This window comes from Rhinolophus sinicus, chromosome 17 (genome assembly GCF_057876585.1).
Source record: "Rhinolophus sinicus isolate RSI-liver-muscle chromosome 17, RSI-T2T, whole genome shotgun sequence".
Classification (NCBI taxonomy): domain Eukaryota; kingdom Metazoa; phylum Chordata; class Mammalia; order Chiroptera; family Rhinolophidae; genus Rhinolophus; species Rhinolophus sinicus.
In genome coordinates this window covers 51,519,804-51,544,651 of record NC_142517.1, presented here as the reverse complement: position 1 = coordinate 51,544,651, position 24,848 = coordinate 51,519,804, and the positions used below count along the sequence as shown (strand labels likewise).

The 24,848-nt window shown below is 43.5% G+C and overlaps 1 long non-coding RNA gene across 1 annotated transcript; it reads right to left on the bottom strand.

Moving 5' to 3' along the window:
* Window positions 1–10,691: 10,691 nt before the first annotated feature.
* On the bottom strand, window positions 10,692–16,934 carry LOC141572370 (uncharacterized). Its single transcript, XR_012497751.2, has 3 exons — window positions 16,791–16,934; window positions 16,443–16,562; window positions 10,692–12,754 (listed from the first exon to the last, which is right to left on the bottom strand). It is a non-coding gene; the product is annotated as an uncharacterized LOC141572370 (long non-coding RNA).
* Between the last annotated feature and the right edge of the window lie 7,914 nt (window positions 16,935–24,848).

Below are 24,848 nucleotides of genomic sequence, written 5' to 3'. Positions count from 1 at the left end.
TTGGAAGTGCTTTCAGCTTCCCAACAGGGAGAGTCACTTTAGAGCTTTGTTTATCTCTCAGTGCCTCAGCGAACCCCAAGAGAAAACCTTAGCTCAGGACAGGAAGCTCAGAGCACCCAAAAGATTGACTATACAACTCAGGGCTATTTATGTCTACCTCTTATATTTCCCTCCGTGTTATTCCCCAGGGGGCTGGGCTGCGCTGATGCTCTAACGGAGCCTGAATATACCATTACTCCCTAGGAAACCAATGGGTATGGCAGAAACTGCGCTCTGGGATCAATTATACTGGTAAAACTACACAGGCACTGGGTGAGTCAGAAGTGTCACGGCTTAGGAACTACTTGCTGAAAAAATACTTGATGTTCCCAAGTGGAATCCAGTGGCACCAGGGGAGGTGACCCTGGATATCTGGTCGACCACCCAGAGCTGGGCCTGAGGAGCTAGGACACACCTTGCGTTCCAGTTGACTCACCTGCGTGGCAAATTCTTTTCTCCCTCACACTCCTCTCCTCTTCAAAGAGAATTCATTTGGCCCCATAATGCATCAGCACTTGGCCAGGTGTTGTACTGGCCCATTAGGTGCATACAGGCCACAGCCTCAGGGAGCATGCCAAATGAGGTACAGGATAGCAGCTGAGACCTGTTGACATCCTCCAAGATTGTTCTGAAGCACTTTCTACACCTTCCAGCTGTTTCAAACTATTTGTGTAAGGCTCTCGGCGCAATCCCCTTGCTTTAGCTCACTCTATTGCCTTTGCTTGGAATGCAATTCCACTCTGTCTGCACAATACACTAAGATTCAAACCCAGGAAGAATTGACCACTCTGAGTTCTGTGTGTCCCCGTAACACTTTGTATCATTGTTAATATTGGACATAACACTTATGCCAGAAACATCTGCTTACATGTTTATCTTCTCAAATGGACTCTGAATATTTTGAACATGGATTCTCTGGCGTATTCACCTTGGTTTCTCCAGCAAGAATTTAGTAGGTGCTCAGTAAATGTGTGCTGGATTAAATGTAGAGAGGCACACAACTCACACTTTTATCTAATTCTACCTTGTGATATTATTGGAAACGAGTCACATCCCTCTGAGTCTCAGTTTCCTTTTCTGTAAAATGGGTGACAACAGGATACATGAAAAAAATGGCTTCTAAGAAGTTTTCAGGCTGGCTTCATTGTCTATGATTTTTAAATTCTGGTCTCCTAGTAAAAAGTCTGAGAGTTCCTCATAACTCTTTAAACACCGGGGTGATGTTTTCCTTGACATGTATTAAAAGGCCTAGTGTTTCCTTCCCATCTCTAATCTGTCACCTTTAAAAATGTGTATGATTCAGCATTTTGCAAATTCTGTGACTAAAGTTTCAAGAGTTTTATGGAATTGATTGATTGCAGGACGTGTGTAAATTTTATCTTCCCTGGGGAATAAAATTGTTGAACTAATTGATTCTTTGAAAAGATTTTCTGACTCTATCTTCAGACAACTTCTGTCAGTCTGGATGTGTGTGGCAGAGTATCTTTGTGTAGCTACGTGTGTCACTCCAGCCTCTCTCTTCTCACTGATGTGGGACCTGCTGCACGTGTCATGCCCAGTGGCACCTGCTTCGTGAGACCCATGCTTTTCCTCTGATACCTCTCTGTCCCTTGAGTTATGGGTGTTGAACTTCCTGCCTTGATAGGATTGGGTGGGTCATCATATTCTGAGAACACATTTCTAAGATGCTAGTAATGCACAAGTGTGGTCTTCATAAGCAGCCTGTGAGGTGAGGCAGGACAGAGATTGCTATTGACCCATGTTCCGATGGGACTAAGACTCAGAGAAGTGGAGACTTGCACTAGGTCACATGGCTAAGATCTTCTGAGCCTTAGTGAGACCTATTTATTCCCAACTGTTCTAAATTTCATTGAAGCCTTTGGAAATTATTTAAATCACTGCTTTATTAACTGGCTGCTCTGAGGCCTATTATTTGGTGAAAGCAGAGGCAGGTGAATTCTATCAGAAGGAAACATGGGGTCCTAACCCACTACCGATTTTGTGGAACCGAGTGGCTGCATTCATTAGTGAAGAGGGAAGTCATTAGTTAGAACCGTCTATTTGGTGGTAGTTTCTATCATTAGCATTTCACTGTGCCAGTAACTGAGTTGTTGAAGCCTGAAGCAGGGCCTCCCTCTGAAAGCCTGAGAGGTCTCCAAGCTGCATGACACGGTGGGGGACATCTCAGAGCACAGGGTCATAGTGACTTCCCTTGGCTCCTACAAATCCAGCTCAGAGGGAGCACAGCTTAGTGTACTTCCTCTGAGACTCAGTTTCTGTATCGATGACATGGAGATGACAAATCCTTCCAGCTTACCTCAGGAGGTGCTTATGAGAGCCACATAGTATGACGGACGTGGCCGTGCTCTGGAAACTGAAAGTGCTGGTGGGAATCAGGCAGCATCATTTTTACTCTTGTTGTTATACTTGCTTAACTATGAATGGTCTAAGCAGAGGGAAGCAGTAAGCCCAGCAGTGTTCTTTTCCTGACAGTGGCTCCCAGAAACATTATGCAAGAGGACACAGAGCTATCAAGTGTGAATAACCACAGTTCTTGGCCTTCCTACCTGTAAACACCGACGAGGATTAAGTTAGATAATGATGCAAAGGCATTAAAAATAATAACAATGCTATTATTATGACATATTATTTTTCCTAAGAGGTTAAAAGTATCCCTTAATAACCTGAAAGGAATTTACCCAAATCCTCTAAGATGCTATTTTTGTTGGGGTCCTAACCTCATTTGAGGAGTGAAGAGTTCCCTGTGGCTGAGAAGTAAGAAAGGGGCTGGGTCAGAACTTGTCTGCTCAGATTGTGTTTCTCATACCTTTTGGATGCTCTTTTTGCATCCATGGCTCTAGCTTTCTATAACGAGCTATAAGCTTCGGGCCCCCTTGGCTCTAACTGGTCCCTCAGGATCAATTCCCTTTCTGAAGAGGGCTTTTTAAATATTCTCTTTGGTATCTGGAGGGGAAAAATAGTTACTCTCATAGACTGTATAGAAAAACTCCTTTTCCGGAGCCTGAAAGTATTTGAAGTAGATAGAGCCCAATCTTTATAATGTCAAGTGAAAATATGTATACCTTGTATTTCCAAAAAGTAGTAGAAGCAGCTTATACTATGGGACATAAACGGAGGCTATTAAATTGTAAATCAAAAATTAAAGCCACAAAAATGGTGAGAAAGCAATATGTTAGTTAAAAGGCTTAGGATAGTTATTGTAATTGAGTATTAAATACAACCCTGAGCTTCCTGGCAGGAAAGGTAACAAAGTAAACATGGTGACTTACATAATTTTATTTATTTATTTTTTTATTAAAGGGAGTGTCCTGATTGCTTGAATCTTTTTTTCTGGTACGAATTTTGAAAGGGATTTTAACACTGGGTAACCTCAAAGGTAATAAACATGTCTTTAGCGAGAGTTTGACATCTAAGGCAGGGAAGTTTTTTTTGTATTTCCATTTTATTCTCCTGTTTGAACTCCAGACCCATATTAACTAGTGACTAAATTTCTTCACCTAGATATTCCAGACTCACCTCAAACTGAACACATTCCAAATTGAACTTGGTAACTCCTTTCTGAAAAGACTTCATCCCCTCTGTGTTCATTATCTCCGTTAAAGCATCACATATACGTGTATAAGCTGCTCTTGCCAGAAAAATCTCAGGTTGTTTAGATGAGTCCTCCCCTAATTTCCAACCCACACTCAATCAATCCTGCTGACTCTGTTTCCTTGATTTTGTTTATATCCCTCCTCTCATCTCTACCCCCAGCACCACTATCTTCAGTGAAGGCCACGTCATCTCTCACCTAGGCTATTGCAATGGGTTCTTAACTTGTCATTATTTCAGCCTGTTCTCCACACTGACTCTCTAGAAATTGATCTATAAAAAAACCGCAAATCTAATCTTTCTGAAAATCTTCCAAAGGTGGCCCATGGCCTTCATGGTGAAATCTAAACTCCTGGCTTGGCAAGTGAGGTATTTCACCTGCTTACTTTCCAGCCTTGTCTGCGGCCACACCTCTTACCAATTTGCTAACACAAGCACACATCACTGCTCATATCTCTGTGCTTTGCACAGGCTTTTCCTTCTGCCTAGAAATCCCTCCTCCCTTGCAAACCTGGTGTCCTTTGTTCTGGGTAGATTTTGCCATCCTCTTTCAATACGCACCATAATTGGGTTCTCCCCTCCTTGCATCCCCCAGTACCTGGGTATATCTCAGTGATACTTACCATAGGGTACTATAACTGTTTGCTTAGTGTCTGAATCCTCCAAGAATATTAAGTCCTTAAAGACAGAACTGGAATCTCACTCATCATAGATTTCCAACTCTACACGTATGCCTGATATAGTTGGAGCTTGATAAGTATTTGTTGACCAAAGGGGTGGATGAAAAGCTAGAATCCTGTTTTACATGGCCCCATGAATTCCAGTGTAGGATGTGCTGACTAGTGGCACTGGACTCAACACAGCTTTTCCTTTAAGATATCTGGATGGACAGCACTTTATAGAGACCCCTCTGAAATTGTCACTCTCTCCTAGCCTTTGGTAGGAGCTGGTGGCAGACAGTGGATGGATTTGCTCTTTACAAAGACATCAGTGGCTGACTTCCTGTGTGCTTGACCAGACAAATCTGTATGTTTGGACCACCCAGTGTATGGGTAAGTGTGTAGGGGCAGTCATATTATATTAATGGAAGGAAAAAGCCGAGCCAGAGAGTGTATTATAAGGGTGTCTCCCTGCATACACCCAGGGTTTCTCTCAAGAACTTTTGCTTTAATCAAGGACCTGGCATAGCATCAATGGAGAATCTTTTCCTGTTTCTCTCCATCGAGTTTCGCGTCATATAGAGTTTTGGTCAAGTGCATCTAAATTCACTGAGGCACTTATTTAAAATGCAGATTCCCCAGGTCACCCCCCTCCCCAAAGACCCCTGCTTCCAAGATAGACTCAAAATTGTCTGGTACATTTTTCAAGCAAGCCCCGTTGCCTGGCTCCTTGATGATATAGTTCTAGATTGACAGAGCCTGGGCGTGATCTTGTTTTTAACCTCCACGGGCCATTTGGTGTGAAGGTTTGTGGGCACAAGTAATTTCCAATGCCCCAAGGCCCAGTACAATGGAGCCAAGTTGCCCCACAGATCCCGGAGGCCATTCTCGTCGTGTCACACAAGCCCCACCTGAGCATGGGAAGATTCCAGAGAGAATGGGAGCTCCTATGCAGGGCTTAGCTAGTGCAGCATAGACTGATAAGTATTGTGAATAATAATGTCAGTAATCAATTTTGGAAGTAAATAATATCATTCAAAGCGAAATAGAATTCTGCTGTTATCAAAATTCTTGCACTTGCTTTGTTTCTTTTGGTCTCACAATCGCTCTGTGAGGCAGGCAAACCAGCACTGTTCCCATTTTGTAGATGTAGAAACTGAGACTCAGAGAAGGCAGGTGATTTCTACAAATTCACCCAAATGGATTGCTGACACTTGATCCCAGGTCCTGACTCCATTTTCATGCTGTGTTCCATTCCACTTTGCGTGCTCATCTCTTGTGTTATCAGACTGAAAGCTGAGGAAGAGGAACATTACTAAGGATGACAGAACTGTATTTTGGGGCTCAATCATGTCCACAAAGACATTTGCAATTACAATTTGTTGTAAAAAATGCTAAGTTCAAATTAAAATAGAAATTCCCCTTTCTGAATTATTGGAGGAACAGCTACGGTGGCTCTATGTTAAAGCTTGAGTCCCATGTATCAAGAAGGCTTCCAAAGTTCATTAGGCCAACCGAAGCCTTCAGAGGTGTTTCCGTGGCGTGCTAGAGCTGGTTCGCACCCACTAACTGGTGAGAGCCAGTTGTGAGTAACTTTTCCTCACTTTATGGTTTACTGATATCACATTGGTAGCTTGAAATCAGCCATGGTGCAAGAATTTACACCATGGAAATCAGCAAACGCTGCAATTAAGGGTTTTTTTTGTCCCAAAGAACCAGCTGTTAAACATTCACCATCACACCACTGCTTACAGCTAATAATGACTGGCACAGACTAAGAGTTTGAAAGATCTCCTCTGTCATCCTCAGGGGACCATTGTCAGTGTTGTTTTTGCCTCTAACCACAAGTGATACTCCATTCATGGGGTCATGCCATTCCTTCAATGGGAGACTCGTTCAATCAGAGCTTGCAAAATCAGATGGGAGGGTTTATGGGTTTCTAAATAGCCTCTCATATTTGTGTACTTTGCAAAGTGTTGTCACCTCCCTCATCACTTCGGAGTTATGTGTGATCTATGCGGCACATAGATCAGGTGGAGATGCCTTCTCCTCTTGGTACAGAGGATGGGCCTAAAGATTTGACAAGGGATGTGACGACTCTCAGGATCCTAGGCCTTGCATGTGGCAGATAGGGGCTTGGACTGGGTCTTCTACCCCCTTGTTCTGTGTTCCTTCCCCTTGCACCAGACGCCCTCCTTCACTTAGAACATTTACAATGTCTGCAGTGCGACCTACCCTCTGGGGCATAGAGAAGGGATGTCTGGCAGCAGGCTGGGGTGTAGCAATTGTCTTAGCCCATGACAGACAAGGATAGACATGCATGCTAACTGGGGAATATCTGCAAACAGCTGTTAGCCCCACTTTACTGATCCCTTGAAAAAACAAAAAAGGGAAAGTTTACTTTGCCTCCCCTTTGTCCTTGGTCCTCTCTTTGCTTCCTTAAAAAAATTTTATGGAGATATTTTGTCTTTGGGTCTTATTGTAGGTCCTGCGCTCAGCAGGAATTTGGAGCCTCCTGGGTGATCTGGTATTAATGCCCACCTTTCCCTCTTGCACAATTCTCAGCTTCTCTACTGCCCACTGATGGAGTCATGGGTAGGTAACCATTTCACAACATATTTTCACAACATGTTGAAAGTGAAGAATGAATGACTCACAGACAGTCACGTTTCTTTCTGCTTTGGCCCCTCTAGGTTATATCAGTGAGGTTGGTTAATATAAGTCATTGAGGCAACTGAGGTAAAAGTTAATTCTGTCCAACCCTGACAAGCAGTACTGTTCAGTGCCTTGAAAAATTAACTCCTGGTCTTCTATTTAGTGATTGATCTGCCGAATCACTTTGGTTTTGAATACCAAATGTCTTGAAGACTATAAGATGGAAATTAAAGAATTTCAGTACTGATTTTGCCACCAACTTGTCCCAGAATCCTGGAGAGGTACTCAGCTGAAAAAAAAGGGCATAGGTCATATCTGGGGGAAACTTTGTTGTCTGATAGCCTGTGATTCTATATCAGTCCTTTACAGAAGACATAACCCCTGATACAGTTTTGTAGATTCACCTCTCTGCTTGAGGCCAAGGAGAGCTCCCTGATGGACTGTGTGGAAGAATGCCTCAGAGCACAATAGCAGAAAGAGTTCCCGACCAGGAGGCAAAGGGTCTGGATTAACTTGCAACTTTGCCACCTATGATTTGTATGCACTAACAAATTTTTAAGCCTGTTAGAGCCTCAGTTTCTTCATCTGTAAAATGGACACAGTCATAAATGCTTTCTCTCAGAAGGCTGTTTCAAAGATTAAGTGAACTTAATGTGTGTGAGTTTTTTTTCGGTAGAAACTTTACTGCATGGAAAGACCTACAGTATGGTTCTATGTGGGCTAGTTGAAAGTTTTAGGGGAAAAAAATATCAAGGTGATATATATAATTTATACAGAGGGTGCCAAAAAATGCATACACATTTTAAGAAAGGAAAAAACTGTATAGAAATTATGCTGATGGTAACTACCTTGAGCACCTCTTGTAATTGCCGAAGTCAAACGTGACTGGTATTCATCTTTTGTTATTGGTATATATATATGAATTTTTTCTCACTTATTTTTTCTAAAATTACATAAATAAAGTTCCTGAATGTCTTTTCAGGAACAATCATGGGACTGGAAATTTCTTAAGATTTCTCCTATAAGTTTTTACACTTTAAATGCCCTGAAGTTTCTTTAATTGTAATATAATGTAGTAGCAGAAATAAGAAGTGTGGTGAAGTGGAATTAGTGGTATCTGTCCGCTCACCAACATAGCCCCTCCCCACATATATATATGCGTATTCACTGTCTCCAAATGATATGGGCAGCATCACTTCCCTGCTCCTGACTTGAGAATGATCCAATAAGAAAGAAGCAAATCCAGTTTTGTAAAGCACATTCTGGGTGAGGAAAGGCAAGCTTATGTCTTGACTTGACCAAAATTGCTTTTTTCCTTCCACTTTGTCCTCTCATCAGGACACATCAGAACATATAGTAACTTTGGCAGTTGCTGCTCTCTCCTCTTCACTGTACGAAAGAGCAACCAAAGTCTGAGAGCCAAGAATTGACTTCACCAGGTTTCCACAGCCATCCTGGGGGCAGAGTCAGGATTCAAGCACCCGTCTCCTGACTTCTCCTGTTTCCTCTTCCCTTTATATCAGGTGTGGAGAGAACACGGAGAACCTAAAAGACAAAAGAAAAATATAGATCTTTGTTGAATATCTTTGGCTTCTGGTTTTCAAGTTAGTTTTATGATTAGTAGCAATGATGCCTCAAAAGCTATGGTAGCTGTATTGACTGAACTTATATAATAAACATTTACCACAAAACATGTGTCACCAAACACTTGCTAGAGCTGAGCATTGCTACCAAAGCTGCTTTCCTTGTCAAAGAAAAGAAGGGGAAAGGGACTTGGCTGAACAAAGCTGGCAGGCTTTTTACAAGAAAATTCAGAGGTAATTTCTGGAGGAAATTCAGGAACATATTTCTAAAAGCTTCTAAAATTTATTTAAACATGATAGAGTGAATTTAGTAGTTAAAAAAGTGATGGGCACTGACATCTGGCCCCTTCCAGACCGGTCTCTTCTATCTGCTCTGGTCACAGAGTCCTGGAAGCCTCAAGGAGGGTAGGCTCAGAGGTTGCCCAGTGTACTGCCTGAGATTGCTGCTTTCCATCTAGACTCCCATACAAACACACAGCAAAACACTTGTGGTTCTCACTGGAATCTCTACTCATTAGCAAAACTTGACCAAAGTCAAAAAGACATGGACCATTTGTCTCTCAAACTGAGTCCATCCATATAAAGTGGATTCTTTGGCCCATTTTGGAAGTCAACGTACATTAACAGAATGGGACAGTTGCCAAATGCATGGTCACTTCCCTTTGGCTACCCACAACTTTTTGAACTGCAAGAGCTGTTTATTTATTTACTCATTTAATAGTTATTATTGGGAGAGCATTGGACTAGAAAACCTGTTTCATGCGCAGGTGTAACAAGCTTTCTCAACCTCAGTTTCCTCAACCGCAAGATGCTATTCATTGTCGGCCTTGCAGACCTCTCTTAGCTGTCGTGAGTATCAAAGGAATGAAACTTGGAAGTGCCGCTTAACCTCTAAAGCCTGCCATGAGTGCGAAGGATTATTGCTACTACTTTGCCCAACAGTGTTCTAGGTACCAGGGGGTGTTACAAAAGCGATGAAAGGGATGGCCCCGACCTTCCAGGAACTTAACAACCCTGTGTTGGGAAACCAAGACACACCCAACTGTAACAGATATGTAACATCTCAAGGCTGTGTTTGCTACTTAAATGATGGCGAAAGTCTCTGAGACCTCTAGGAGTGCAGAGAAGGGGAGATCATGAACGGGTTGAGCAGTTGGGAATGCCTCCTGGAGGAGATGAGGCTTGAGTTGGGTGATGAATTAGACAGAGAAGAATGAAAAGGTCTTTATGGGTGAGGCACAGCTGAGTTAACTAGCGGGGGTTTTCCTGGTAGATCAATCTACTTGGAGTTAGAACTCCCAGCCAAGCTGGAGTTGTGGATTGAAGAATTTGAGGAGTGTTATAAGAAAGGGATAGTCAGAACAGTTTTGAGACCAATGACAGATTGTGATGAAATGATTTGGGAGGACTCATATGTAAAAGACGGACTTGTGGGAAGATATAGGAGGGAAGACGGCTACTTCAGGGGTCCAGGCGGGGGGTGAAGTGGTCCTGGACCAGACCAGTGGAAATGGGAATAGAAAGAAATACATGTAAGTCAAAGACAATTCTGTTTGTAGGGGGATGACAAGCCTTATTAACACTTCCTCTATTGTTGGTGTCTAAACTTTGAAATGTAAGTTAAATTGGACAAGGGAGGACAAAAAATAGGGAGCATCTTTCTACGTACATTGGAAGAGACTTGAAAATCTGAATTGGTCTCAAGCTGTCCATTTCTCTGTCTATCCAAAAGGATTTGAAGTTGCTGCTTGACCCATAAATTTATAGATTTTCAGAGTCAGATAAGACCATAAAGGTCACCGGGTTCCACATGCAGCCAATTTCAGAATTGATGCTCCAATATCCCCAGAAAGTGCTCATCCACCCTCTTGCTGAACCTCTCTAACAATGGGAGTTCACTGCCACTTGAAGATGGCCTTTCCATGGTTGGATGTGTCTGTAGCGTCCCAATTGTTTTTCCTCGTGAGTTTTTGTAAATTTTCCTGTTTGGCCTCTAGGGTCATACAGAACATTTTAAACTGCTCTCACATCTTTTTTATTCAGCAATTTAATTGGAGATGCAGGCCCCGTCTTCCTGAGTTTCCCTTAACACCTTCATTTATAAGTTACCTTTTACATTGAATAAGTAAAGTGCAAAACATTCTTGTCACTTCTATTTTTATTTATCACTTAACACAAAGACACGACGGTTTGACTCTGGACCTTATAGAAAAAGTAAAATAAAATGAAAAAAAAGAAAGACTTGTGGGATCCTTCTTATCCTTTTTCTTACTTCAACTGGGGAAATATTTTGCCCTTGCACAGAAGTTAGCTCCCATAAACTCGTGAAATAGGTGTTTTCATCTCTCTCCTTTTGCAACTGATAAGCTGGACATCCTTCCAGGGATTTGGTGTCAGAAATCAAATCCAATGAGTGCGAAGTTTGACTAGATTCAGAACAGTCTTGCCAAATAGCCAAGCAGCGGAGGTCAAGTCAGGTCAACTAGAGGGGGCTTAGAATAGGCATCCTGTATATTTGGAGCAGGAAAGGGCTTCAGTCATGAATTTTAAGCATTTCATTTCATCATTCCAGAGTAGTTGAGACCAATAAAAACATAAAAACAAAAGAAATTATCATCATCACCATCACCATCATCAGTCAGCCTGAAACCTCTTAATTGATGCAGAAGGAAGGAGATCTGTATAAACATACAGTTGTCCTAGGTGGTTTTCTATGGTTGCCTCAGCAAGTTCTATTGCCATCGTCTGTTGCAGGCTGTGCTGCAGAAAAACTTTAGCACTCACTTTAGAATTTTAGGGTAGAAAGGATAATCTTTAACAGATTCTAGAAAATGCTCCATCGGATCAAAACAAACAAGCAAACACACAGAAGCAGGTCAGTGTTCTCTCTTTGGCACTATGCAGGGCCATATGCTTCCAGAGATGAGGACTTAAAAATAGCCTGTCACACAGTAGCCCTGGGATATGGTGGGGGTGGGAAGGATTGCCTCACATGTAATAATAGCGACAATTCATATGTGTACCAACCTCTTCTCAAAGTAACCAAGAATACTTCCCAGTTACTTTTTTTTCTTTAAAAAAAGCATCGAATCTTCCTGATGTCCTTGTCTTTGTGAGTTGAGTAGGAAGTCATACAATTCTTCCCACTTTACAGAGAAGATGACTGAGGTATCAAAAGATAGTCACTAACTCGGGATTATAGAGTGACTCAGGGATTAGTCTTGTGCTATTCAAAACACATTGTGTGGCCAAGTGCAGCAATATCCTGGGCTTTGAGAGCCACGAGTTCATAGGATGTTGCACAAAAAAGAAAGTTTCTTCTCATTGCTTTTGTTTTGAAATACACTTTCCTTTCATTTCAAGTATTTCTTCAATTTTAAGGCAAGTTTCTTATAAGCTATGGTGACCTGTATTTGCAGGCCAACTTACAGAGTTATAATAATAAAGAAATTTTTCATATCTCCACAATTCCTGAAGCTTGAGATGGTCTTATGTTCTTCTTAGCAGATCTATGGAACAAGCCATAATTTATGCAGGGCCAGAACTACAATGAGAGGGAAGAGAAGCTCAGGGTATGAGGGAAACTTCTCACCTGCTACGTGCAACAGATAATGACCCAAACCCACATCTTCTCTCTGCACATGTGAGGTGTTTTCCCGCCAGCCGCCCTATCTCCTAGGTTTAATTAAGCAATGTGGTGCTACTTAGCTGCAGAGTGTGTGTAACTAGGAAAAATGTCCTCCTCTGTGGTCAGCAGTGACTCTTCCACCTAGCTGGTGATCAATATTCAGTTTCTAAATGGTCGCATAACCCTGAAGGATGGGTTCTATACGTCACAAAAAATAATAGAAGTCAGTAATGAGCTCCCTTTTCAAGATCAGGAAAGCTCTTGGCATACTGATGATCTGGGTAGACAGTTTGGAGATACATGGAGTCCTGTGATGTGTTACTCCCTCGGAACCCCTATGCCAACCTAACTCCCTCTGCTCTGTACCATAAGCACTCTTTTCCCAGCATCCTACATCCCCTTGCTGCTTTCCCCTTCACTGGGCAAAACCGCAATCCTGGTAAAATGTAACCATTCTCTGTCTCCTCCTTTGCTTGCACCTGAGCAGCAGAATGTTGTTAAAAATATTGCAGAGGACTTGGTGGGGTGATCACTTCGTGAGGGGTGTGAACGTCTGATCATTCTGTTGTTTTGTATACCTGGAATTCATAAAAACACATTTTAAAAAAAGAACATTGCCGACCATGCTGATCACCTCACTTTAATTTATGACCACAACTCTCTAATCTACCCTGACAGAGGACCCTATAACACTTCTAGAAGTTTTGCTTTTACAGCCTCTGGGTCTTTTACACCTTTTCTTCCCTCCTTAAATCTCTACCTTGTTTTACCCTCTTTATTCCCCAGGATAATGACCTTCCTTCCTTACTATCAGAGGAGAATTATTCCCCACCACAAGCTCCTTTACTCCCCTGCATCTGTACTCACAGACACCTCCTTCCCTCCTATTACAGAGGAGATGGTGTTTCTAAGCCTCATCTTTCCATTTCTCCTCTCGATTCTACCTCCCTTCATGTACTTCTCTTCCGCAAGGCCATTTTCTCTTGTTCTGTTACCTCCATCCTATTAGCATACAAATATGCCGTTATAACAACCGTTGAAAAATAACAGCTCTCCCTTGATCCTACATGTCTTTCCAGTTGCCACCTCTTTTTCGTGCCTCTTTCACAAAAATCTTCAAAAGTAAGATCTACGTTTCCATCTCCACTTCTTCATCTCCCATCAACTCTGTTCCTCAGCTTTGCTCTGCTTTGCTTCGGATCTTATCACTCCATTTAGACAGCTCTAATCAAAGTCACTAATGATCTGCACGTTTCCAAAGCCAAAACATATTCAACTTGTTGGACTGTTCAATAGAACTTGACATGTTTGACCCTTTATATTTCTTTGAACATTTTCTTCTCCAGGTGTCTACGATTCTACACTCACCTGGTTTGCTCTTACCTTCCCATCTCCTGTCTGACTCTTCCTTCTCTACATCAGACTTTGGAGTGCTCTGGGTTCTTGTTCCTATTCCATCTAAACTCTTCCTAGATGAAATCAAGTCCCATGGTTTTAATATTCCATCTACATGCACGTAACTCCAAATCTCGATCTTCATCTGACGTCTCCCTTCAGCTCCAGACTTGATAACTCTAATTATATATCTAATAGGCATTTCACGCAAACCATGACCCAAACCAAACAATTGATTTGCCCCTCCCCCATTCTAATTCCTTCTTGCAGTATCTTTCCTGTCACAGTAGGTTGTACTGAGCCTCCTAGCTATTTGTTCAGAGTAAATAACTGAGTCATTCTAGTTGTTGTTTTTTTTATTTCCTTCAAGTCCCATGATTAACCCATCAGCACGTCCTACTGACTTTACATGTAAAATATATGCCCACTTAGTTTTATCATCATCTACACTGCTGACCATCTTCCAAGCTATCATGATATCCTTCCTATCTAGACTTTTCCTCCCCATTGTTAGCTTTTCATGAAGTCGCCAGAATGATGTTTCTAAAACCATAAATTATAATGTCACCTATCTGCTAAACCCTCTTACCATGAGCTATAAAACTCTACTGGCCCTGGCCCATGACTACCTGTCCAGCATCACCTCCCTCTACTCAGTCTCCTCCACAAAGTTCACTGGCCTTTTTCTCCCTCAAACTTGCCAATATTTTCCAATTTGAGGACCTTTGCATTTGTTTTTCCTTCCGTTTGAATATTCTTCTTCTAGATCTCCAATGACTTCATCTTGTCATTCAGGCCTCAGAACAAACGTCATTCCCTTGGAGCAAATTCACCTGACCAATGTTGCTCAAATGTCTTCTTTAAGATCAAGTAAATAAGTATTGGGCCTCCACCCGAGGACCCAACAGGACACGTATTTCCCTTTAGTTGAATTTTGGTAAATTATATCTTCAACTTTTATAGGGAGTTAATATAAAAATTGACGTTGAAATTTGTGACTACACTGTCCCTTGTGGTTTCCAAGGACATTATTTGCCATGTCACTCAGTAACCTTTTCTATAAAGTTCTATGTGAGAAATTATTTTAGGTCCAAGTGCTAGAAAAGCTTCACTTCTCTTGAGGAACTGGTAATAACATAATTGACTTTGCTTTGATTTATTTATTGTTTGTTTGTTCTTGGCTTTAGTAACACAAAGCTCAGAGCCAAAATTTTGCCTGAATTATTGCAAATGTGTGGGACTATAGTTACCTGTCTAGATAGATTCGTCCAATGAAACTTTCTACAATCATGGAGATATTCTGTATCTGCAATGTTAATTACGTAGCCACTAGTCACATGAGGCTAGTGAACCTGGGGAACTAAATTTTTCATTGTATTTAATTATTTAAATTGAAATAGACGCATGTGCCTACTGATACCACATCGGGCAGCATGGCCCTGGATCTCCTATGGTCTCTTTTTAAGATGTGAGAGTTTATTTTTAGGCACACTTCATTATTCATTACTGTGTTTCCAATAAGTTTCCTCAATCCTTTGTAGCTTATAGAAAGAAAGAAAGGAGGAAAACAAATTTACATGAGTAATTGACTTTGCAGGGCAAGTCAGCATGTTTATAGGCTTGGGTGACATGGTCGGGATATGCAGACAGTGAGTCTTACATCCTATCTTACTTGGTAAACTCTGGAAAGGACACCATCAGAAAGTCTGAGATCCAAGTTCTAGTCCTCATTTTGCTGTTGAACGTGATGCGTGCCTCTGAGTGAACCAGAGATTCAATATGTTCACATGTCTAGTGGGACTTCCGGATTGATAATCTGGTGCCTTTGGCATCTGGATGCCAGATGTGTAGCCACTGTGCCTATTCTCTTGCCTTCTGAGGCCAAACAATATGTCCCTTGGCTACCTACTTGGAATATGAGACAAAGCTTCTGGAGGTCACCTCATTCAGTCTTGTGCCTAAGACAGGGTCATTGAAAAGCCAAATATGAATAGTCCTATCTTCAAAATGGCATCAGGGAAGGAAGACCTACTCTAAATACGGAGAATGTGGATTTTCTTTTTAAATATGCAGTGATGTTTTATTCCCTTTATTGTATAAAAGCACAACATTGAAATCAGAACTCTTGGGTTCTAGTCCCAGCTCAGCTACTAACTAGCTGTGCGACTTCGTTCAAGTCAAAATCTCCTCTCAAGCAAGAGGATTGAGCCAGATGACCTTTAATTTCCTGTCTCACACTAGCCATAATAATAATAGTTAACATTTCTGAGTTCTTATAATGTGCTGAGGTGAATTACCTTATTTAGTCCTATGGAGGTTGAGAATATTATTATTTCCATTCTCAAGACAGAAGAAACTGAGCTTTAGTGTTTTCCGAAGACACAGAGTTGGCAAATGGTAGATTCTCTATCTGAATCTCTTTGGTCTGGTTTCAGGACCCACCCTTATACTTGTTTTGCCCGCTCTAGAATGTTGTGTGTGTTTTTTATAGGCCAGAAGAACACCATTGTTTTTCCACTTAAACAAGAAATTTGTCTTAATCCTTTCAACAAAATCTTCCCAAATCTGGGCCCCAATGGATGCAAATATTGTCTCGCAATCCTTGGAGGGTCAGGAAGGGCCCAGTACAGCCAGAATTCATAGGTCGGTTGCCACCAAGCAAGAACAGATTTGTTCATTTGCCCAGGATGCCATTCAAATAACATTACTTTCTAAGTGTGCTGTGATATGAAAAATGTTGGGAAGCACGAGGGCTTAGACGTATGTCATGACTCACTAGCAGGGTTTAGCTTGGACTTTTCACAAGATTTTATTCTGAGGGGGATGCTGTCTCCCACAAATATAAATCATAGCTCCCTGATAGTGCGGTACCTCAGTCATCCCTGGATCTCCGACATGTCCGTCTCAGAACCTGGTCCTAAGTGGATCCTTCATAAAGAAGTTATTTTGTTAGTTGATAGAGCAGTGTCCATCCCTATGTGGGTTAGAATCCTAGAAAGACAGAGCCAGAAGGAGCTTTAGAAATTTTAAGTCCAACCCAAAGAAGAGAGAGGATTTTCACAAAGTCAGTGTCAAAGCTGGAACAAAAACTCTGGTCTCTCTCCTGCCCAGTCCAGGGCCCTCCTACCTCCTACTCCCGCCCCCAACTGGTATTCAGAACTACCTCCTTGGGAGCGGAGGCAGAGAAAACATAAAAACATAACTGAAATTTCATCTCACCTCTGCAGATGTCAGGAGCAGACCCAGGGTGAGGAGAACCTACCTCCTGGGGCTCCATCAAAGGCCCCAGGCCCTGAGAACCATCCAGCCTAGCCCGAGCCACATGCCTAGAGACCACAGGGGTGTGCAGGAAAGTGAGAGGAAGTGGAAACGTGCGAGCTGAGGACTCAAAGCAACAGGCTCACCACCGGAAAAAAAAATAAAAATAAACATGTTCAGAAATAGTGTAACTGATATGCAAAGAAGATCAAAACAAGGGTTTTAAAATATCTTGACTGCTTTAAAGGAGGTGGGGGTGGCAAATGAAGCGCGGTTGCAAATGTGTGAGGGGAGGGGGGAGTTAGGGGGGTGGTTCACTGCAGCCTGCCAGGCCACGGGAGCCTGGACCCCACCAGAATTTTAGGTGAAAATGTGGGAGGTAGAAATTCCATGAGTAGTTCAGAGGCCGGCATTGACTCAGGAGCAACGGCCCCAGAGTTCTCCAGCCCTAAACTCCTCCCTGTCTGACCCCTTTGCTGTTATCTGAGATTCTGCCCCATTTGGAGTCATGGGCATTTGTCCCAGGATAGGGCATTAGGATCAGACCAGCCAGCACTGGAAGTACCTGGAAGTCTACCCAGCCTGTCTGAACTTCAAGGCTCAAGTAGCAGTTTGGGACCAATGTTCCAGAGTTAAGGACTGGGGCTGAGCAAACTCATGGAAGACAAATTCCCCAGGCTTGTAAATTCCCCCTTTCTTTCAGTGTGTTGTGAAGAACTGCAGAAATGCACTCTCTTTAAAGGAAAAGCTTTATTTTGAATCTGGTTCCTGAAATGGGAAACCAAAAGGTTAGTTATGACCATGCTGGCTGTTTATAGTTTCCTTCTGCCAATTTAACCAGCCCTAATAATAGCTCAAGGATCATGGGACATTTCCAGTATCAGAGGGCCATCAGTCAACAGCACAGGTACAAAAGGGAACATTTGCCCCTCTAACGATCCAGACAGTCTCATGGGAGTTAGCAGAGAAAAGACACTGGGCAGAGGTGGGAAAGAAGGGATGGCCTAGGCTTTAGAAATGAACCATCCCTCCTATAGGTCCAGCATTTACACTTACAAAGCACATTTACCTCTATTCTCCAGTGAGATAGTCTGGGCAGGGGCACTCACCCATATTTTCTGGCTGAGACAACTGAGGCTCTGATGTGAAATAGTACAAGGAACCACTAGTGACCCACAGTGCTGGCACTCTCCTCCCAGGGCTGCATGTGCATTACAGGGCCTTGAGGAGCCAGGGATGGGAATCAGGACCCTCTGCTCTGAGCTTGAACCATCCGTCTCCACCCCTTCTTCCTCTTCCCCACTGTCCCTCTCCTGCTTTGATAAAGGAGGGCACAATTAATACTTTAGTAATGGAATAAAAGTTTTTAGTTTTGAGTCAACATTTTTTCTACTGTTTCTTGTTTAGTCATGAAAAGGCAAATCTTACCCCAAACTCTTCTTGAACTTGGTGGAGTAGAGCAACACCAGTCGATGCACACGATGACACTTCTCTTATGTGCAAAGCCCAGCTGAGTTGGGAAATAGCAGGTAGAGTCCACCTTCAATACCTACAGATGCAGCAGGTTTGCTCTCTAGTCCCAGGCTATGGCTTTCCCAGGAAAGCATTCCCTGTGGGCTGAGGGTGTCCGGGGAAGGGTCCTAGCAGGAGGTCTGCCTTAATGAAGCAGCATCTTGAAAGACAAACCTGGGTTGAAGCATGAGGAGGTCTAAAGAAGAAACCGGATAAAGGTCCGAAGGTTGAAAAAGTACACAGGGCATTGTAGGAAATTCAAATAGATCCATCTGGCTGAAGATGTAGAAACAACATTGCGGAGACCCTTTAGGAATCACCCTGAGGAGGGCCTTGAAAGACCAGCTGAATCACGCACGAATTTTATCCTGCAGGAATTTAAGAATCTCTGAAGCTTTTTGAATGTGAGTAATCTGAAAAAAATGGCGTACTAGAAAGCTCCATTTAGCTGAATATGCAAGATGGATAATAAGGAGAGGAGCTGGGAGAAGGAAGATTGCAAGGAACACGGGACTTGAAGTCAAGAAGCTGACGCTACTGCTTTCTAACTACACAGACTTGGTCAGATCAGCCCCCAATACATGCATAAATATATATAATTATCGTTTCTCTAATGTGAACACCTGCTCTGCCTATCCTGCAGGGAGGTCTTGGACATCACATGCAGTGAGGTTAAAATGCTTTGTAAACTATAAAACTGCAGAACAAACATAGGAGATAATGACCCAGGCTGGTGGGATGCTGTGGAAGCATGAGTTGGTTGGTGGCCCTGGGGATGGATGGTTGGGCGGGAGGTTGAGTGAATGGCAGGTTTCCATTTGGGGGACATCTTCCCTCAGGAGGGATAGGAATATCTTGTTCTCTCCCTGACACTTATTGTGTTACCTGGCACAGACTGGGGACTAGCAGAAGAGGGAAGCATGTCGAGCTGGTAGTCAGGAGTCAGAGAAATCCTTCGGGTCTCTAGTAACTTCCTCAAGGGACAGAAAAAAAGTACAAAGCTAGCTTTTCAATATTGAACTTGATATAAAAATAAACAGTTGTGTTACTGTTTTGCAGAGTTGCTGAGTAATTGTGAAGGGCCAGGGAGAGTCAGTTTGCACAAGGTGATTGCTCAATAGCAAGGTCTTGCCAGTGGAGGTGTCGGGAAAGGTGCAAGAAGAAGTCAGCTTAGTTGTTCTCAGGCGCTGCTTATCGGAAGGCAGGCTCTGTCTGGCCTTGTGGAGAAGGGTTAACATGAAGAATGAGGGAGGTGAAAATTGCTGAACTGAGACTAGGTTAGGAGGGTTGGGAGAGAACCATCTGGGCTTTCAACCAAACTTGGGCTTCTAGTAGAAGTATTTCACAACATCCTCCTTTCTTCACGGGTTGTGTCCTTGGATTGAACAACCAGTGGGGGCATCTTAGGGGAGTGGACAGTGCACTGGACTGAGAGCCAGGCCGAGCTCTGTCACTGCCCAGTGGTGTGACACTTCCGCTCAGGGCCAGGTTAGACAAGACTGCGTGATCCCTGGGGCTCCCTTCAGATCTAGACTCTTAGGAGGTGTGGGACAGGCCGGCCTGTCTCTTCAGGTTGAAATTCAGGGAGGATGGGTACTGTGAGTGAACTGACCTACAGCCTAGAGCGACTGAGTCCTGTGACCAGGCTTTAGCTCTGGACATGACAGCAACATGGGGAATTTCAAATGAGGTCTACTTGGGGCAGAGGCAACTGTGCGCCTGCCAACCAAGGCGTGCAGGACAGATGAATCAGAAAGTGGCTGACCCGTCCACATTCACTCTCATCAAGCTGTGGAGGTCCACGTAACTAGGAGATTTTTTCCAATCAATTCCATATACAGGGGCAGCATCTTCCCTTTGAGCCTGGGAAAGCATAAGCCACAGATTACCCTACTTCCATTCCCATTTTCCTTCCCCAAGTCTCAGAAAATAGCATCTCCTTCCCTCCTCTTTTCCCATTTCCCAAGCAGATTCTTAGTGACAAATGCAGCACTTTCTCTCTCGCACTCACTTCCCCCTGTTCTTTCTGGTGACTAAGAACAGCCCCAGTGCAGGCCATGGGGCATGAAGGTACAGTTCATAGAGTTGACCAGTTGGTCCTGCTGGCTGCCCAGGCTGTGCTGGTGTCCAGGCAGGCAGAGTCCAGAGGGAGCAGCTTTGTCTTCATGACTCCTGAGTAGCCCAGGATCACCAGCAACTTTCCCTGGCCCTCCCTGAACGCTCCACAGGAACGTCCAATGAAAGAAACCTTTACTGAATGCCTGCTAAATGCCAGGATCCATTTTTAGATGAGACAAAAGGACCCAGAGTTGGGTCAGTCACAGTCCCTACTTCCAAAGAGAAAGACAGGATAAGTGGGGAAAACCACCACAATGCCATGTAGAATATGGCGGTGGCCACAAGTACACGGAGACATGAAAAGAAGGAAAAAACCCTGCATGGAAGAGATGAATTGAAATAGAACAATCATCATCATCATCATTATTATGGTTATTATTACAGGTTACTTTTCTTGAGCTCTTACTATGTGTGAGGCTCTCTGCTAAGCCCTTGTATGTTATCTTAGTTTCTCTGCTTAGAGAAGAGAAAGCCCTTCCCTTTTCGATAGCATTATTTTGTAGATAAAGAACATGAGGCTCAGAGAGGTTAAGTAATTTCCCTCAGGCCACCCAGTAGTAAAGTATTAGAGCCCGTGGTTTCCATGGAGGTATGAAGGTAAGGTATTCTTAGTAGAGAATAAAAAATGACAGCTTGAAGTGGAAAAGGACAGCATAATTTTGATTGAGTAGGGGAGCTGGGATAGTTAGGGCTAGAAATGACCTAAGGGATGCTAGCTCCTTGACAGTAAAAGAAAGAACCCCTAGAGACTATTGTATCCAATCTGTGAATGCCCAGAGTGGGCATGTAACTAATCGAGACTCACACAATCTCCCGTCTTCTTGTTTTCCTAAGACTTGTGGGACTTGAGAGCGAGTGAGGAGTTTGACTTTGTCCCGGCGGCTGCAGGGACACTAGGGGTATGGATGCAGCATAACGACCTAACGAGGAGCTGGCTCTTGGAACGGTAACTTAGCAGCAGTGTCAGTGGCTGCATGGAGGACTGAAGGCAACCGGGGTGGGCTGAGCGACTGGAGTAGATGCGAGTGACAAGGGCTTGAGTTAGGAGTGTCAGGGGGGAAACAAGGAGCAACCTGAGTCTGAACAGCTGCCCGTTCATCCCCCGGCTCTCAGCATCAAAGGCAAACAGAGGATGAGGTGTGTAAAGACAACCTGCACTGAGTTCCATGGGTGTCTGGGGAGGTTTCCTGTCACTCCAGTCTGTTAGGCCCAGCACCAGTGAGGTGGCTGGCACTCTCCTCATCCTCAGCAAGCGGTGCGTTCTCTTTATTAGCGCTCTCTGTACATGTCCAATTTGTACTTTGTCACTGTCACTCTGTTCTCGCCAAAGCAGCAGAACCAAATGAAATCATAGAGTTCTTTTAATGCGATCGGGGTCTGAAGGAGAATACTTGAGTAGAACCAAAGACAGGATTCTCTGAGTCCTCAGCCACCTTCAAGAGATCAAATAGTAGGTGGATCAAAGAAAGAGACAGAGAGGGAGGGCGAGAGATGGAAGTGTGCCCGGGGACTGCTCGGTGCAGCGATGTCGGGCAGAAGCCCCGAGAACACCGCCTGTGGGCACACGCTCCCCATTTCCAAGCTCCAAAGGAGCTTTCTGCAATGGCCTTGGCTGAGGCCAAGACAAAAATGAGAGCTGCAGAGGTTTTTCCTCAGCCAGGTGAGTTTAACCGCTGTAATCAAGCTCTTCTTGATGCTTCCACAGAGTTGCTTTGCATCTCAGAGAATAGCACCGGGTTGCATTGCCAGGTCTAACTATCCCAGCATGGAACACCATCACCAGGATAGTGAAAGAAAGAACCCCCAGACACTACCCCAATCCGGGACTGCCCAGAGTGGGTAACTAATTTTAAATAGATAGTGTTTATTCTGTGCCAGGTACTATTCTAAACACTTGTTCAGTTATTAACTTACTCAATTCTCAGAACAATCATATAAGGTGCCTTTGCCCATTTTACTGATGAGGGAACTGAAGCACAATGATATGAAGAAACTGCCAAAGCCTCATGGTAATTGGTATAATACAACCAGGATCGAGACCCGGCAGTTTGACTGCAGGGTCCAAACTCGGAAACCCTACACTCTGTTACTCTTTATTCTAAGACCTTAGCCCTCCTACAAAAGAGAGCAATCAGGGCAAATCTAAACTTGTACCAATCTCTAACACTTTGTGATTCAGTGGAATCAGTCAGTGGTCTGGGCGCAGGCTGTGAGTTATCAGTGGGCTGTTAAATATACTTTGTTGTGGCAGATACCCTCTGTCTGCTAATTTCCCTGAGTTTTGGCGTTGGCTTGCCACCACGCCAGCTATGAATTGAGTAGATCTGCTGATCCATTGCAGGCCGCCAAATCTTCATGTCAGTGACTCACAGATTCTGCACCTGTTTACAAACCTCTACCTAATGGGATTGTGAAAATAGTGCTCAATCTAAGCAAAGAAGTGATATGAGGAAGTAACCATAAAGTTCTGGGCTGCAGGGGTACAGTGATTCAGCAAGATAAGGGCTGGAGGAAATACTTGGCCCTGAGTGCTGGCCATGGAGGTAGGCCAGAGGCTTTAGTTTCCTTAGCAAGGAAGGAGAGGCAGGTGATTGGTTGTGGGCAATGGGGTTACTTGAGTGGAAGAAATATAACCTTTCTAGTGGCCCAAATGAGAAAGGCTCTGTATGGTAATACTATCTCAAATTTCCTAGTTTGTTTAAACATTCAAATGGGATATGGCTAAATTCCCATTGTGGATTCCCCAGTGGGAAGGTAGTAGGTAAAGTGGAAAGAACACTGGCTTGCTATTGGCACTTCTAAGTGCCCACCCTGCATCTATTCCTAACTGAGAAGCACTAGATGAATCACAGCCCACCTTGGCCTCAGTTTACCTATAATAACAGAGACTATTTGCTGAGTACTTGGCACGCTGGGAACTGTTTTCAGAGCTTGACATGTGTTATCCTATCTTATTCGTATAGCGGTTCCATGAAGGAGGCACTATAATTACTGCTGTGACCCAGAGGAGGGAAAGGAGGCTCAGAGAGTAGGGGACCTTACCCAAGGCCATACACTGAGCAGTGGCTCTAGGAATTGTTCCCAGGTTGTCTACCTCCCGTGTTCTGAGACACAGCACTGTGCTGTCCCTGTCTTTATAGAGAGGGGGTTGGGCTCGCTGGGAGCCCTCCATGCACTCCTATAGGATGTTTGTGGTGAAGATGGCCCTTCTAGGAGCAATAAATGTCTTTGCTCAGCACTGGGCTCTGGATTGAGCCAGTCTTTGCTCCTGCGTTCGTTTTGAGTGACATTTCCCAGCTTCCATCCACCTCCTCTCGGCAGTCAGCTCTGTGTGAGCAGGGCTCCGTCACTGTGTTCCTCATGATAAGCTCTGTGCCCAATACGTAGTAGGGTTCTGTGCCCAGTTAATGTTTGTTGAATGAACATATGGAAGAATGATTGAACCTGAGGAGAAGAAGACCAGTAGAAATGATGGGCAATATGAGAGCAGAACAGAATTAGCTCAGTGGAGTATGAGCTGGTCCAGACAGGCTGAAAGACGGAGATCTTCACTAAGAGTTAAGATTTTTGCTTTCAGAGTCAAAGCTGCAATGTGGCATGCGATCCTCTCGTAACAAACAAATTCTCCATTGAGGAGTCAATGTATGGAAATGTCTGCTGCAGGCTGTCTCGTGGGATCTGGCTGCTAAAGAAGGGCCTTAAGAGTGGAGCCCAATTCCGCCAGCTCTCAAGGAGGCCTTGGCAAGCCCTTCAGCCTCTCTTGGCTGGGCTTTTCTCCTCTACCCAATTCTTCCTCTACCCAAGTGGGGTTGGGACTAAGCCCCCAACCACTTATATCTCCGCCCGAGCTTTCCTTCCTTCATAGATCACGTTAAGCTCTGGTCTTTCCTGCCACCCACTGTCCATCACAACTTACCTGTCCTGTGTCCTCAGGATCCTGTCCTCTGCTAAGTGACATTTATCCTGTTAATCTAAAAATAAAAAGGCCTTTCAAAGTGAGAGGCAAATAAGCATTTATTTGTGATCAATAAGAAGAGCTATTCAGGAATCATTAATTTAGGCAGCAGCCCAAGTAATGTTCTGATTAGGAGACAAAAGCAATGGGTATTTATGAGAAGGGAAAGGGGAACAATTACATCAATAGGAGGAAGGCATTTCTATCGGTGCAGATAACATAACATAGTAACATTAATTCTAAACAATATTTTTTAAATTTTCAGTCCAGTAGTCATTAGTCCACTAAATATAATAACTACTTTCTTGTTATATTTCCAAACAGTTCTTTTGTAAGGCAAATGGTTGCTTAGGCCCTGTTTTAACATTCCAAAGATTTGAGGTATAAACTATGCTAGACAGTTCCTCTCTGGCTCCATCTTAAAGTGGCTCTGC